Source organism: Anastrepha ludens, chromosome 3 (genome assembly GCF_028408465.1).
Source record: "Anastrepha ludens isolate Willacy chromosome 3, idAnaLude1.1, whole genome shotgun sequence".
NCBI classification, from domain to species: domain Eukaryota; kingdom Metazoa; phylum Arthropoda; class Insecta; order Diptera; family Tephritidae; genus Anastrepha; species Anastrepha ludens.
Window position 1 is genome coordinate 36,405,211 of NC_071499.1, and position 14,675 is coordinate 36,419,885.

Here is a 14,675-nt window from a genome sequence, read left to right on the forward strand (position 1 = left end):
AGTTTAACGTGACAACGTCATAAGAAAATATTGATGGAATGGTTGCAATTTTCAAAACAAAATTTTAATTTTATTTGTTTGATAGATATTTTGTATGGATATAGAGGAGGAGGTAAATGGAATTGCAATGGAATAGGTCAAGTTACATTTACTCAAACGTGAAAAATGACGAAACATTTATCAAACTCATGAAAGATATCTTCAATTTCGATTGTGCATCAGACGTTAATAAGTCAACAACACTTAGAGGCATCATCATCGATTTGACTTTCTCAAGACACATTACACTTGAAACACTCCCTTTCATTTCCTATTTTTCCTATCATCGTTTATTCTCAACAGAGAATTGGTTCATTACCATGCACATAGGAAGAAGGCATATGCAAATACAAGTATGTGAATTTATATACCTACATATGCGCATATACATACATATATATGCTCACTCAAGTAGGACAGAGCCAGATGTCGAACGTTGCCGAACGCGGGGACCGATTGTGCTCTTTGTCGTTCGTTCCGCGCTCTCGCTTGCAGTTCAAGCACATTAGCTTACATTTGCTTGCGTACGGAATAGATTCGTATATTTGATATGTCCATATGATTTGTATGCATCTTTACATATAGATTTGTTCTTTTTGAAAATTGCGCGAAATTGTGTATGTATATGCAAGTTTATATACATATATTAGTATACAACATATCTTATAAGGTATGTGGTAAATATTACCATACATTTTTTCCTTCGTATATAATGAAAAAATTAATAACAATAACATCAAGACAACAGGTATTATTAACAAACTTGGTTTTATTTTAAATTCTTCAAGTAAATCAAATTAATAATAATCAATAAGAAGGCATATGCAAATACAAATACGTGAATTTATATATGTACATTTGCGCATATACATACATATATACGCTCACTTAAGTAGGAGAGAACAAGATGTCGAACGTTGCCGTTCGTTTGCTTTGTTTGCTTTGTCGTTCGTTCCGCGCTTTCGCTTGCAGTTCATTCAAGGTAACGGCAATGAGCAAGGTAACACTAATGAGCAAGGTAACGACATATGAGCAAGGTAACACTAATGAGCAAGGTAACGACACATTTTTTCGTGCGTGCAGCCTGTTAAATCGAATTATAAGACGTTATCACGTCAAAAAATGTTTTCCCTAAAAAATATAAAATTGTCAACTTTTTTTGTGAAATTTATTTGGGGAACAAATTTTTTTTGCTTAACATTTTTGAGAAATTTCGTTTTGTTACATATTATTTTTGATAAAATTTTTTTTTGGTACATACATTTTTTTGTTTAAATATAATAAGTACTCTTTAATAATATAATAAAGAAATTTAACAAATAAACCTTGATCTTAAAAAATGTAAAAAATGTATGAAAATGTTAAATATGTCGGTTCTTATTTCGAAGTATTTTTTTTGAAGAAACTCTTTCCCAAAATGTTTTAAGTCTACAAATAAACCAATTTTCAGGGCTGCAGTATCTCAAGTTTGTTTTCCTTCGTTTTTCCTAAACGCTTATCGCGTTTTGAGTGGCATGTAAAAAAAAAGGATTATAAAAATTGTAGTTAGATAAAATTAATTTAGGTCGAATAAAATAATACTGCCCGCAATTGGATACAGGCGAGAATATTAATTCATAAATTTTTTAGACTTTTTATACATTTACATATAAGACATGTAAGCAATGACCAGAAAGAATTTCAGTTATCTCAAATGAGATACCAAAATTTTGCGAATATACGCTTGCTTCTTCTGGAGATTGAAATAAAGTTTTTGTTGTTGACCCAGCCATTGCATCGTCATACTCCCGCTTTCAAGTTACAACTGCCCCTAAGTGAATTTGGTGCATCGCACAGATTGGGGAGGGGACTCAGAATACGCAGCATTGGCAGAAGAGAGCACAGCTTCCTTAGCATATTGGTCAGCTACTTCGATGCCTTCAACCCCGATATAAGCTTTTTCCCAGAAGAACTCAATGTTGTGCCTTTGGTGTAATTGAAATATTTGCTCATGGATAGACACAATAAAATTTAATGCTCATTTTCTTTTTGCTAAGGAGTCAGAATAATTGAGTCATTTCTCTACTCCCAACTAATATAATATTCAATGGAATGGAAAATCAATGAACTCACATAGACAATCATTTTCATACATACTTGTATCGGGTGTTTTTTTATTAGCTGTATGAGAATTATTGATATACATAACTTTGGTGTTGGTGTGTTGGCATTTCTTCAGTATGGCTCAGAATCGTTTAACGTCAGAACAACGCTTCTAATTGTGGAAATTTAGTTTGAAAAAAAAAACTGTAAATACTTACAAATTATATATAAATCTGTTAGCGAAGTTTATAGAGCGAAGTGTAGAAGAAGACGCCGAAATGTCGATTCGAGCGTCGTTCTCAATGTGTTCGCCATTCTCCTATGACTACCTGGAAAGTTTTACGTGAGGATCAAGCCTATAAAATACAGCAAGAATTGAAGAAAAATAACCATCGTTGGCGTCGCACTGTTGCTGGCTGGGCTCATTTAGCTTTATTATTCAGATTTATTGGAAAAAGTAGTCAAAAATTTGAGTGATCGAATGGATCATTCAACTCGTAACCGCTGACATATGCCTGACGAATAATATATTCAAAAACTAAATGCCATGAAATTATCCGCCAGATTATAATCAAATTATAATTAAAAAAAATCATTCTGTATTTATAACATTTTTGTTTTGGGTTATCATTTTAAGTTCTGAAGTTCTTAAAAAAGACCCGATATATAAGTATAATTATGTACGCATATTTGTTGCCTCCAATGACACTGAACGCAGTCGGGTTTATGTTCTTCAGTTGCCTCGTGGGCGAGCGACATATTGACACAAATACATATACGTGAAATACGAAGCAGCCTGAAGTCCGCTGGTGCATGAATTTAATACGTCTAATGGCTGGTCGTCCATAACGCACTGCCACGAATGGCCACTTGTTGCTAAGTCAAGTGAAAAAAGATTAAATATCAACTCCTTATTATGATTTGATGACAAATGAGCACTTCGTTTTCGAATTGATTGGTTTTGCAGCAAAAGTCAAGCATTTTTAAGAGGCTTCCTTTAAGTCTTGTTGTTCAATTTATGAAAATAATTGACTTTTAGCTATTATTAGGAAGCCTGCAGAAGATGGGTATATTGTACCATTATGAGACGACTAATTTAAGTTTAACAAAAGGAGCTGCTATTATTGTTAGCCTCTGCCGCAGTTGTGTTTAAAATGAAAATGTATTTTCACGCCTCCTTACCTTCTTTATCATAAAAAAAATAAATAATTGGCGCATACACTTCTGTTAGGTGTTTGGCCGAGCTCCTCCTCCTATTTGTGGTGTGCGTCTTGATGTTGTTCCACAAATGGAGGGACCTACAGTTTCAAGCCGACTCCGAACGGCAGGTATTTTTATGAGAAGCTTTTTCATGGCAGAAATACACTCGGAGGTTTGCCATTGCCTGCCGAGGGGCGACCGCTATTAGAAAAATGTTTTTATTAATTTTGCTTTCACCGAGATTCGAACCAACGACCTCTCTGTGAATTCCGAATGGTAATCACGCACCAACCCATTCGGCTACGGCGGCCGCGGCCTTCTTTATCATAGGTAGGTTAAAAGAGAGTTTTGCAGCACAGCATAATAGCTAAAGCTTTTATTGAGCAGACCACAATTCTTTCTGGCTGTCATTTCGGAGCTTCCCGGACTGGTGGACTATACACTCTCTCCCACTCCTTGCCATTACAACGTTCACGACACTCCTACCCTTAAGAGTGGGACAATATAAGACAGGATAAGTCCTTCCATGTTTACATATATGGCTCAAAGATCGAGGACAGAGTGGGCAGAGGTGTATATTCCGGGCATAAGGAGATCTCATTCAGTTTGCGGCTACCTGACTACTGTAGTGCCTTTCAGACTGAACTGATGGCAATAATGAAAACTGTGACACTGGTACAGTGTGATGTGTTACCTACATTTTCACTGGTAACCAGGTTGCCGTAAAATTCCACACAAAAAGAATTCGATAACCTCCAAGATAGTCATGAAATGTCGCATAACTCTTAAAGAGATGGCTGAGTCGTTTCGCATAAAAGTAACATGCGTTCCTGGCCATTGCGACATTGAAGGTAACTGCAGAGCTGATGAACTAGCAAGACTCGGCACCAATTTGACTGATGAGTACCCAGACAATGACTTAAGCATACTTTTATAGACATGTAAGTTAAGTATCTTTGAGGAAATCGTAAGAGCAGCGAATGAAGGGTCGCATAATGAAAGCACCTGCAAAATCGCCTGTCATCTGTGGCCAACGCTCAATGTTAAACGCAAAGAATCTTTGCAAAGGCAAAATAAGCACAGCCTTAGCACAATGATTTCTGTTATAACAAAGCATTGGCTAATAGAAAGGCACGCCCAAAGGCTGGGTGTGCAAACATATGCCTTCTGCAGAAGCTGTCTAGGTGATGAAGAGGAAGAGGCGACGTCGCACATTCCGTGCCATAGACCTGCTCTAACTGTAGGCTGACTTTTTTAGGTAGACAATGTTTTAGTGGATCGGAAGATCGCAGTTCTGCAGAAATCAGTTATATTCTAAGACTTTTGAAAAGCACGCACCAGTTTTATGAGAGATAAGGCTAAGTTCCCCACGCGGCATCACAATGGATACTACGCCTGATGTGTTTCACAAGACAATCGCTTCAACCTAGCCTAACCTACATTTATAATTTAGTGGGTAAATCATTTTTAAATCAACTTTTTTATTCCCAGAAAATATTATTTATTTTTGAGAAAACACTTTTAAGTATTCTCTTTTCTATAATAATTTCAGCGAAACTTTCTCCATTCCAGGGGTACATCATTTCCAAACAGACGAGCCTGTTTATGACTAGCTCCAGATTGGATGGTAAGGTTGATGAAAGAGTCTTTTATATGGAGCACTTTATCAAGCTCAAGTTGGGGCAACCGGAACACTATTACGTGTTTAGAGCGAAGGTGGAAGCTTGGTGTATTTGCATCTTGGCGATCAAATTTCCATCTAAAGAGGACTGGGAAAATGGTTTAGTATTTTATGAAAATGGAGTCAGTATACGCCAGTTCTAGTATATAGTCAGTCTATACATACGAGTATATATAATTGGCGCGTACACCCTTTTTGGGTATTTGGCCGAGCTCCTCCTCCTATTTGTGGTGTGCGTCTTGATGTTGTTCCACAAATGGAGGGACCTACAGTTTCAAGCCGACTCCGAACGGCAGATATTTTTATGAGGAGCTTTTTCATGGCAGAAATACACTCGGAGGTTTGCCATTGCCTGTCGAGAGGCGACCGCTATTAGAAAAATGTTTTTCTTCATTTTGGCGTTTCACCGAGACTCGAACCAACGTTCTCTCTGTAAATTCCGAATGGTAATCACGCACCAACCCATTCGGCTACGGGGGCCGCCAATAGTCAGTCGATGGTTCCAAATTAAACGATGGAGAGGGAGGTGGTGTCTATTCAGATACTATAGATACCTTTCCGCTTACCAGACCATTGCAGTGTATTCCAAGCTCTAATTTTGGCGATTAAAGAATACCTTTTAGTGTTAAATAAAGACGCAATTACAGTCAGAAATATTTATATATATTTCAATAGTCAGGCAGTTCCCAAATTGATTCAATCATGTTTCCATCATTCAAGTAGGTAGGTTGTTATGAACAATTAAGAGTACTCGCACAATTTTTCCTTATTACTCTACTTTGGGCGCCTAGCCACAGTAACATTGAGGGTAACTATAAGGCGGATGAGTTAGCTAGACTGGGCACTACGCTAGATACACCTGTAGCCTTAGTAGGCAGACATGGCCACAATGGAATATGGATCGCAGTAAGAGTCTACTTAAATTTAATAGGAAAGTCTTAAGAAAAATATTAGGAGCACTATCTGGCACGGAAAGCATGCGAGTAGAATTGGGACACCTTTTGCAGAGGCTGTCAGGATACAGAAGACAGAGAAGAGACAGTTCAATACCTTCTATGCGGTGTAGAAGAAGGTTGAATTTCCTCGGAATCGGTTTTGCATATATACAATGTTGTCGCAGATGTTGCATATATACAATTAGGTACATTAACTATTTTTATAAAGCCCACAGGGTGGTTTAACGATGATCTAGTGGAGTAAGGATAGGATAGTTCCGGTGGTATCACAGGGGCCTCTATTTGGCCTAGGTGTGTCGTAAGACAACCACTTTACTTCACGTAACTTTAAAGCGCAAGTAGTTGGTTGCTAGGAAGCGGCTGCTTGGCTATTGTTTTGGCTTGAGTAGTCACTGTCAATGGAGTAGAGAGTTATTCCGCTGAGGAGGTGCTCGAAACTAATAGGCAAATGTCGAGCCGGTCGCACCCGAAAACTATGATATCATTCTCATATGGGCATCTAATTAAAGCTAGTCAGATTAGAGAGCTATGTGGTAATTTTCTCATGAATGGAGAGGTCTGGTCTCAAAAGACTGGCTTCGTATTGGCTTAGCAAGTTCAAAAAACCTGCTAAGACTAACAACTTTCAATTTACTGGGCATGTTAGCCGGACATCCCACGTTAGGTATCCATGCCAGGGGCATGTCTGGAAAATGAGGTGGAAACATCTGGCTCTAAGATCTCAAGAACTTATATTACCAAGATCTTGAGGCGATTTTTTATCATTTTTATCATATTTATTTTATTTGAAACAGAGCCTTTATCCACTTTATCCGCTTTTTTATTTCCAATAGAAACACCTGAGTATATTAAATATTATTTGTTTAGTTAATTTTATCAGTTAAATTAAAAAACTTCGAAGTAATAGCAGATATAATTAAAGGGTCCATTATGTTAATTAAAATCCAAAAATATGTAACCTGAACAAATTGAAAATTTTGCGCCATTCAAATTAACCTCATTTTAAAAAATACCAACTTAAATCTAATCAACGTGAAAACAATAATAAATAATTGCAACATTCAACAAATGTGTGAATTAGCCAAACCGCTTCAACTGTTAGTAGCTGTCGAAAAAATCTTAATTAGCACCAAATTAGTGGTCGACCGGAGACTACATGTCGTGAGGGGGGATCGAAAGTAGAAAAGAGTGCTCTGTAGAGAAATGCAGTAGTAATGAACTGGTACACTACTAACGAAATTGGAGTCATGACTAGTTCGCATACCTGGCAAATGATAAATTTTAGATGTAGAAGCTGTTAGGTGCAGTCAAAACATAATTTCCCTAAAATACCTCCGAGTTTCGGATTGTAGATAGAGAGACCAGACGAAATGCAAAATTAGCAGAACGTTACGACCCACCTACAATCTCAAGCACCCGTCGACATTGATAAACATGAAACGTCTGGAGACTAACGGCAGCCATAACTGGCTTTTGGCCTGTCAAAGAACAAACAGCCCAAATCGGCACCCCTCACAACACATACTGCCACAGTTGTAAACAACCGGAGAAAAAGGAAACAATCTTCCATTCTTTCTGCGAATACCCTGCCCTATGGAAGGACAGAATGTTAACCCTGGGCAAACCGCTCATCGAGGGCCTCGAACAACTGTCTGGCTTAGACAACCTAATAAGGTTTTTAAACCGCACAGACTGGATGTAGTCATGCAGGAAATAACGGGTAAATAAGTTGGTAAGTTTGTGGGAAAGCGCTAGTTGGATTCCGGATAAATCCGCACTTTAACCAACCAATCAATTTGGGAGTAATGATTGACACAAGACTAAACTGCAAACAACACCTGCCAACAGTCAATTGCAAAGCAGCGCTGGACAAAGGAGCACTGGCAAGAATTCTTTCAACGTAGGTGATCCACAATGCGAAAGAAGGCGATTATTGTCAACTGTAGCTGCTTCAATAATCTAATTCGCAGCGCCGATACTGGCCGAAACTAAAAATAGTCATATGCGTGAGGTATTTCAGACACACAGGCGCAGCGCATTACGAATTGCATGCACATAACATATAGAACGGTTCCGGACGACGCAATATAAGTTATTGCCGGAAAGAGGTATAGGATACCAGTAGATATCCACGCGACAGCGCTAAATCGCTTATACGGTGTACAATCAACGGCAGCAGAAAAAGCTACGAAACCAGCACGATCCACGATCAAGGAGTAAACAAATATGGGAAAAGTCTACCAAAGGCTGTTGGACGTACATATTTATCTCGAACCTAGGGAAGTGGGTGAATAGAAGACACACCGAAATTGACTATTAGCTCACCCAATTAATCAGCAGTTAAAGCCAGAATATATGGAATATCTGCATCGCTTCCAGCCCTTACTGCCCCAGTTACCCCCATTCAATAGAGAGCCCAGACCATATGGCCTTTCACTGCATTCGCTTTTTTTCACGGAACCGTATATAAAAACTAGTTTTAAAGTATGGGAAACAGTTGAACAAATGCAGAAAAATGAATACCCGTTGAGAAAGGTGACTATATTGACGCCATGAAAATATTTTTTTTTGTCAAAAGATACTTATAGTGGGCACACTGACCGACGTATCATAGCCTCTTACCGCAGCCCGTAGAGAACACAAAATTGAGCAAAACTTCCCCGTAGAGAGCAACTGCGTTTGTTTAGTTACATTTTTACGCAATACATCGACTTATGTGTGTTTGTGTTTGGTAGGTACGTTGGTAGGTAAGATGGCAGGAGTACCCCAGGCACACTTCAAGTAGCACTTACGTGCCGTTTTGATACCACAATGTGGACCACTACCTGTGAAATTTTGGGAAGAGAAAACCTTCTACAACCATCCAGTGACGTAGTGCAGAAGAGAAAAGGGATCTAGGCTGGAGAATTTCCTCAAGTCATAAGTTAAATCTCCTTCAAATATTGCAGTCGGACGTGTGTCTTAATGCAACAGAGGTCATCGTAGACACTCAATGTCATGACCCTAATGTGCGAGAAGCAGGGTTATTTATCTACTTTTGTTCCCCCATCAAAGATTGAGGAAAGATGGCACAAAGTGTGCTAGAAATTTGTTTCACTAGTTTACATTAGTTTTCCCTAGAGGGCTCATTCAATAACAATCACACATCTTTACGCACATCCGTACAGTTCATTTGTCGCAAATTAAAAGTGTACACAAATGATTTCTGTTGATCACAAAATCACATAATATATGACAATGTATAAGTGCATATGTATGTATGTGTATGTGGGCACTTAGTCGCTTTCAAATAAATGAATTTTGACAAAATATGAAAGAAAAAGCGTATTTGTAAGTTTTAATTTCTAAATATATTTATTTTCCATACAGTTGTGTTTTGGTGCTTAAAGTTCTTTTAATGTAATATTATTTGCTCTGGATGAGTAAACGGAATGTTATACAATATATCCATATCTCTACATATTCCCATACATATGTATGTATATGAAACGTTTAGTCTTCACTCATGCTGTAGTGCTTTCCTTTGTGCATTTGTCCATTTAGTATTTCATTTGTTTACGACTTGTACGATAACATACAATTTTCAGAATTTTTCACTGTCCTGGTGCAAAACAATTCCCAAACTAAAAGTTTCTAAAAAAAAAAAAATATAAAATAAAATAAAAGGGAACATATTTTGCTTCAAACTAACCTACTTATGGGGACAGATACCTGTAAAATTTTCGAAAAAAAAATTTTTTTGTTTGATAAAATGTTAATATAATCCTTTAAGAATATGACAAAGAATTTTTAGAATGTAAATTTAAGTACTTCTTATATTACAGATCGTCCACCGTGACGACTTTATTCTTTGAGTTCGAGCGCTGGGAGCGGTAAAGTTTCGTTGTATTCAAATTTTAGACGCGTTTTTCTCAAAACTAAAGGGTGATTTTTTAAGAGCTATAGGAAAGTTTTTCAAAAAATCACACGTAAAATTCAGAAAAATTCATGAAATTTTTATTTAAATCGATAGGATAGTCCATATAATTTAATGTTTGAAGATTATTTCATGCAAATGTTGACCGCGACTGCGCTTTAAATGGTCCATCCGCTTAGTGCAAATTTTCGCATACTCTTTCCAATGTTTCGGCCGGCATCTCACATATAAATGATTTAATGTTGCCTTCCACTGCATTAATTGAAGCAGGCTTGTCTGAATAGACATGCGCTTTAACATAGCCACACAAAAAATAATCAAAAGGCGTTATATCGCACAATCTGGGTGGCCAATTGACAGGTCCCGAACGTGAAATAAAATGTTCACCGAACTCGCCTCTTAACAAGTCCATTGTTACGCGTGCTGTGTGACATGTGGCACCGTCTTGCTGAAACCACATGTCATGCAAGTTAAGCTCATGCATTTTGGGCAAAAAAAAGTTGGATATCATTTCACGGTAGCGCTCACCATTCACAGTTACAGCAAAACAATTCCCAACCTTAAAGTTTTCTAAAAGAAAATAAAATGGAATATATTTTGCTTCAAACTAACCTACTTATGGGGACAGATACCTGTAAAATTTTCGAGAAAAAAAATTTTTTGTTTGATAAAATGTTAATATAATCCTTTAAGAATATGACAAAGAATTTTTAGAATGTAAATTTAAGTACTTCTTATAATACAGATCGTCCACCGTGACGACTTTATTCTTTGAGTTCGAGCGCTGGGAGCGGTAAAGTTTCGTTGTATTCAAACTTTAGACGCGTTTTTCTCAAAACTAAAGGGTGATTTTTTAAGAGCTATAGGAAAGTTTTTCAAAAAATCACACGTAAAATTCAGAAAAATTCATGAAATTTTTATTTAAATCGATAGGACAGTCCATATAATTTAATGTTTGATGATTATTTCATGCAAATGTTGACCGCGACTGCGCTTTAAATGGTCCATCCGCTTAGTGCAAATTTTCGCATACTCTTTCCAATGTTTCGGCCGACATCTCACATATAAATGCTTCAATGTTGTCTTCCAATGCGTTAATTGAAGCAGGTTTGTCTGAATAGACATGAGCTTTGACATAGCCCCACCAAAAATATTCTAAAGGCGTTATATCGCACGATCTGGGTGGCCAATTGACAGGTCCCGAACGTGAAATAAAATGTTCACCGAACTCGCCTCTTAACAAGTCCATTGTTACGCGTGCTGTGTGGAATGTGGCACCGTCTTGCTGAAACCACATGTCATGCAAGTTAAGCTCTTGCATTTTGGGCAAAAAAAAGTTGTTTATCATTTCACGGTAGCGCTCACCATTCACAGTTACGTTACGATTCGCAGCATCTTTGAAGAAGTACGGTCCAATGATACCTCCAGCCCATAAACCGCACCAAACTGTGACCTTTTCTGGATACATTGGTAGCTCTTGCAATTCTTCTGGCTGATCTTCACTCCAAAATCGGCAATTCTGCTTGTTTACGTACCCATTGATCCAAAAATGAGCTTCGTCGCTGAACACAATTTTTCAACTTTAAACTTTCTTAACATAACACGCATTTTTATAATAAAATTCAATGATTTGCAAGCGTTGTTCGTCTGTAAGACGATTCATGGTTAAATTATAGACCAAACTGAAGATGCTTGACAGTGAAACAAAACACGAAACGTGAGTCAGCTGTTTAAACCAACTGTTTAAAAAGATAATAGCTAAAAAATCACCCTTTATATTTTTCGAATTGGCGTAGACGATAACTCGAAAAGTTATTGACCAATCTACCTGAAATCTTTTTCATGATATTAATTTCTATGAGAATTTACAAGTCTTCGAAAATTTTTCGAAAAAATAATTTTTTCGAAGCAGAAATAGTAGGAAAATGCGCCCCAAAATTGGTTTTATTTTAGGCATTTTATTCCGCGAATTTTTTTTCCATTTATTGTTAATTCATAAAGAAATTATGACATTAATAAACAGAAAAATTTTTGGTTTTTTGTATTCAGGTACGATACTACAATGCCCGCCGATTGAGAAGTCCCGCTGCGACCTTCCTGGAAGAATTGAGTGTACATCCGCCATTTTAAATGATTAAAAGAAAAAAGTATTGTTTTAATGTATAAATAAACTGTATGCCAATTTTGAAAAAAATATATTGACTTCTTCATTTTAAATAATTTTAATGAAAATCAGGGATAATATGGCCGTTTACAGGTATCTGTCCCCTTAAATACGAAATATCGAACAAAAGTAGTAAAAGCTTCGGTATAAAAAATGCTACACTAAGTATTGAAGCTTTGAATTGAAGTTTGTTGATAGTTTTTTTAGCATTCCATTAAAAAGGTCTTGTCTATAAAATTAAGTCAAATCAATTGACAGTTGGCGAAATTGTGCTTCTGAATCCGGTGCCAGGGGTACACCCTAATCGCCGTGAATGATTGACTACAAGCTGCTAATACAAGTGATTTTGCTCACCTGAAACTTCTTAAAAATAAATCGAGGTCGTGTAAGCTACAAATCTACAGGACGTGATAAGACAAGTATATAGTAACATATGACTGCGAAGCCTGGGTACTAACATCTAACACAAAGAACTACCTTTGCCGCTTTGAGCGTAAAACCCTTAGAAGGATATTTGGACCAGTCAAGGAAGCTGATGAATCCTTTTATTATTGATTGGCGTTTTGTGCACCGTCACCTGAATAGAATATTGTGCAGCCATGTAGCTTACTCAAACAGTTTTAGGCTATTAATAAATCATAAAACTGCTGTAGGCTTAATTTCTACCAGGAGGTTTGGGTTTATAGCCCTATTTCCCAGGTAATTTAGTCTGCGTCGTGCCACTGCTAGGCAGCACTGCTGGCAGTGTTTTACTGTTTCTTGTGCCTCTTTGCAGAGTCTACAGCAATCGTTTTCTATCGCTCCTATCTTTTTCATGTGGTAATTAAGTTTACAGTGCCCTGTTAGTAGATAGTTCACTGTAAAGTTGTATGCCCTTTCTGCTTAGGTTGAGGATTGCTTCTGCCTTTATCCGTTCTGGATCTATGAGTCTTTTAGATTGCCGCATGCCCGATTGGGCTTTCCAGCAATCGCTTAGGCCTCGTTGTTCCTGCTCACATAGAAAGGCACTTTTGAATCTGTTATTTACTCCGCAGGACCTATGAAGGGAGTGTTTGCACCCTTTTTCGCTAAAGTGTCCGCAACTTCATTCCCCCTCATGTCCCGGAACCCACATCATGGTAACAAAGTTTCTTGATGCTAGAGTGTTGAGGATTTTAAAAATTCCCCGACCAACCTTGATTGGAATGAGAAGCTATCCAGCGATTTTAGAGCTGCTTGAATGTCAGAGAGAATGTTAATATTGGCACCACGTGTGCCTCTCCGTAGACATTTTCTGGCACACAGCTCTAAGGCGTGGACCTCCGCCTGGAATATGGAAGTGGTTTTTCCCATTGCAATTGCTTTTTTGAAATATAGTCCAACAATTCTAGCCCCGGCAGTACCGTTTTCCATTTTGGATCCATCAGTAAACCACGCCTGTGCGCCCTGTTTTGGGAATATTTCATTGTTTCTCCACGCTGAGCTATCACTAATAATGAACCCTATAGAATAAGGTACCATGATGAGATTGAACTGCTGATATCAGGTCAAAACATCATAAAGCTCAACGGCTGAGATGGTTTGTACAACTACTCAGGGTGGACTACAGCAGAATTACAAAAAATACCTTCAACTCTTTTATTATGGACAGTAAAAAGCGAGGAACACCGTCGAGTAGATGGACCGATAGAGGTGATGCATATATAAGCCTTGCAAATGCTAGGAGAAGTGAGGCAATGAACTGAGTCCTATGGAGCGCGATAGTGAAGGAAGGAAGGACTGGCTCGCCCCGTGGGGTAATTGCTATGATGATGATGATGATGGTGCTTCTGAATCAATTGGAGGAATTGCTACTGCAAATCTACGTCCAAATATATATATACTCGTATATACATATATATTTTCCCATAGTTTCTAGATGAAACACAGGCTGCTCAGTTCGCCTCTGCTGCTACTTGTCGCCTCCATGTGTTGGCGGGTCTCCCGCACCTACGGCTTCCTTGGGGATTCCAGCGCTGTCCTTGCGATGTCATCCCGTGGTTTGCGCAATGTGTGCCCGATCCATTTCCACTTGCGATGCATAATTTCTATGTGTACTGGTGTTTGCTTGGTAGCCGCCCAAAGAACATCGTTGCTTGTAAAATCAGATCAGAATATTCGCATTATCTTTCGTAGTCCACGGTTTGGGAAGGATTGCAACGATTGTGATATGCTTGTTGTTAAGTTCAATGTTCTAGCATGCCAAATGCAACGCGTCCCTTAGATATTCGGTTGATCCGCCTTTTTTTGAGATTATGCTCCCAAGGTGGCAAAATTCATCTACATCTTTAAGCGGCGTGTCGGCTATTTAAAGCGCTTGCGTTTCGTTGGTGTTAATCCGCATTAGTTTAGTCTTTGCTATATTAATTTTTAGACCTGCTTGTGCTACTGCATGGCATGCCGCTTGTAGTTTAGCTGATGCATCTGAGTATTTTTGCGATAGTAAACAAATGTCGTCCGCATAGTTTAGGTCTTCAAGATGGCCGCATAAATCCCAGGAAATGCCTCTGCTGACCGCACACGTTTGCCGCATTGCTGGGTCTAGGACTAGGTTGAACAAGAGTGGAGATAATACACATCCTTGCCTAACACCGGTTTGAACTTCGTTACTACCATTTA